This window comes from Bubalus kerabau, chromosome 2 (genome assembly GCF_029407905.1).
Source record: "Bubalus kerabau isolate K-KA32 ecotype Philippines breed swamp buffalo chromosome 2, PCC_UOA_SB_1v2, whole genome shotgun sequence".
In the NCBI taxonomy this organism is placed as follows: Eukaryota; Metazoa; Chordata; class Mammalia; order Artiodactyla; family Bovidae; genus Bubalus; species Bubalus kerabau.
Window position 1 is genome coordinate 130,007,676 of NC_073625.1, and position 3,350 is coordinate 130,011,025.

Below are 3,350 nucleotides of genomic sequence, written 5' to 3' on the forward strand. Positions count from 1 at the left end.
CCCCTCTTCACAACACATCTAGGTGGATACTGTTATTAGGTACAATTTACAGATAAGGAAACTGAGACTTTGATCTGTGTTTTTTTAGATCCTTTCCAAAAATTATAACCAACTGACCTTGCTCTGACCTTATGTCCATCTATAGTACTCTGTACTCTGAGCCCCGTTGTTGGTATTGCTGTTCCTCCAGGTCTAATGTCTTGCCTTAATTCTCTGATGTCTTCCAGGGGTAACATTCTTCCATGAATTTCAAACCTGAGGCCTGCCACCAGAGCCTTTAATATCTTCCCCCCACCGCACAGCCCAGAGGTCTTTGGGGCTTTCCTGGTGGCTCAGACAGTAAAGAATCTGCCTGCAATGCAGGAGACCTGGGTTTGATCCCTGGTTTGGGAAGATCCTCTGGAGTAGGAAATGGAAACACACTTTGGTATTCTTGCCTGAAGAGTTCTATGGACAGAAGTCCACAGGACAGTCCATGGGGTTTCAAAGAGTCAGACACAACTGTGTGACTAACACAACACAGAGGTCTTTTATTTTTTTACACCTATTACACCACAGATTTGTAGGGAATGGGTTCCAGCAGCTAAGGCTCCTTTCCACTGGTTCCTACATAGAATGCTTCTCTAGGGGGATAAGGCTGGTGCTTCAGTTGAGCTCAAGTACTTTCCTCTTGGCTTTCTGTTTTTCTGATTACTTTCCTTCACACATTTCAGGAAGCTATCTCAGCCCTTAGAGGGCTGAATCTGCTCAGTGTTTACATTAGTTCTCTTGTCCAGAGCCTTGCCCTTAACTTGTTTGTTTCCAGCAGTGCCACCAGCATGCTGGGTAACACTAGACTTTTCCAGTTTCACCCTGAGAACATTTGTGGGGAATTCCTTTTTGAACATGATCTCTACAATATCACCTTTGTTGTAGAAGATGCACATGGATGTGACTGAAGGAACAATTCCATGTTTTCTTAAAGGCTTAGAGAACCTACAATGGGTGCTGTTCTCCTTGCCCTTCATGTTGGTCATTTTGGCAAAATACTGGAAGTTGGCAATTTTAGCCAAAAAGAGAGAACCCCTTAATATATTGAGAGCAAGCTCGACCAAGAGGCAAACTAGGACACGAAGTCATAATAGGATAAGAAGTGAGAGGACTCTATGGTGTATAACATACTTCATTGCTATCCACAAAGAGACAAGGAAGCTAGAGATTTTTGTCTAAGTTTTTGTCAGGTGAAGGTCACTCTTGGGGGGCATGGACTCTCCAGCATTTCTAAGAATAGAAATTTTCTTTGAAGCAGCCACCAATTTGTATGGGGACAGAATCTATTCTTTACAAGCATCATAAAACCAACTAGCTTAGTAAGATATAATTAGATTTTTTTCTCAGGAGTAAAGCTTTTGCCAATGATTTGTATATTTCATTGCATGGTAGGAAAATCAAGTTTACACAAAATGGAATTATTTTGCTTGTACCTGTAAAGAATATTTAACATTTCATGATGAATCTCAGAGCTTATCCAGTTTGACATAGACACACTGATTGTGTTTTTTACCTTTGCACTAAAATTTAACCATAGAGCTTATCACACTCATGGTACAATTTTGTGTGCACTTGCCTACTAGGAAAATGGAAGGTTTGGGGGAAGATAACAGTCTTATTCAGGTGGTGGAGTGGGTGGATTTGGGAGGTATATGAAATTTTATTGGGGAACTTGGTGAACAGGATCCACAATGAATGAAGAATTGACAAATTCTTGGACTTCCATGGTGGTCCAGTTGTTAGGACTGTGCCTTTCTACTGCATGGGGCACAGGTTTGATCCCTGGTTAGGAAACTAAGATCCTGCATGATGTATGGTGCAGACGAAAAAAAAAAAAAATCCATGTTAGTAGTGGTCATGGTTGCAAAACTTGGTGAATAAACTAAAAACACAAACAAACAAAAAAAACACTGACTTGCCACTCAAATATTCATCAGTAGTAGAAAGGCAATGGCACCCCACTCCAGTACTCTTGCCTGGAAAATCCCATGGATGGAGGAGCCTGGTAGGCTGCAGTCCATGGGGTCGTGAAGAGTCGGACACAACTGAGTGACTTCACTTTCACTTCTTACTTTCATGCATTGGAGAAGGAAATGGCAACCCACTCCAGTGTTCTTGCCTGGAGAGTCCCAGGGACGGGGGAGCCTGGTGGGCTGCCATCTATGGGGTCGCACAGAGTCGGACACGACTGAAGCGACTTAGCAGCAGCAGTGGAATGTGAAAATGTGGCACAGATGACACATAGAAAATAAAAAACAGGCAGAAATGTGGTTGAATCTTAAAAAAAGATAAAGATGAATGAAAGAAGGCATACTAAAATGCAGATAACTATAATTATGCTTATACACATTAAAAATTTATACACAAAAAACTATATTATTTATGGATGCTTATTTAGTTGGTAAATCTATAATAGAAAGTATGAAACTGTCAATGTGGTTAATTGTAGGGGCAGAAAGTGATTAGGACTAGGAAGACGCACAGGGGGAACTCTCCTGGTTATGCATTATATACTCAGGTTATACTTACATTTATTTTTACTATAATTTATTAAATTGTATGTTCATGTTTAATCACTGGATATATACTCATGTTACAGATTTTTTCTTAAAGTTTAAAGAATAAGATTTGGCCTTGATACAATGCTTCAGAAACAAAGAATTGAGTTACATTCTTAATTTTGTTGTATTTGAAGTGGTTGGGTGGAATTGAATATGGCCAGTGTTGTTTATAATCTGAGAGGTTGTAGAGGACAAAATGCCACGAGAGGCATTGGGTCATGTGCTGTCCTCAGCTCTCTTAGAGGAGGTGTTTAGAGTCATAGAGGTGAAGTTCTGAGCTCTCTCTGGCCAAGGCCTGCAGGAGGAGTATGTGTGTCTTTGTGGCAGGCACAGGGAACTAGTTGTATACACAACCCATGTTCTGCATTAACAGGCTGTAACTCTGTTCAGCTATCACATGGCCATTTCTTGATCTTGGGGAGATGGACTAGTCCCAGTGGATGAATTGTGTTTGATGCAAGCCAATCATAGTATTCAACTTATATTTCCTGGTATTTGGTCTGAGGTGGCCAACTGGCCTGGAAAAGTATCATGGGGATTTCAGGAAATACTTCTCTCTCTGATAAAAAGACAGAGATGGAGGAGAAGAGATCTGTGCTTTTTTGTCCTGATTTTGGATCAGAGTTCTGTGACAACATGGTGTTTTGTACTGTGATAGCTATTGTGTGACCATGTCAGTATACCTTTATCATTCCAAGGGAGATAGAGTTAAAGATGGGAAAATCTTCTGTCCTTGATGATATCACTGAACTTCTGGAT

The 3,350-nt window shown here is 40.7% G+C and overlaps 1 pseudogene; it reads right to left on the minus strand.

Moving 5' to 3' along the window:
- Nucleotides 1-547: 547 nt before the first annotated feature.
- LOC129644476 (60S ribosomal protein L21-like) lies at nucleotides 548-1,019 on the minus strand (annotated as a pseudogene).
- Nucleotides 1,020-3,350: the final 2,331 nt, after the last annotated feature.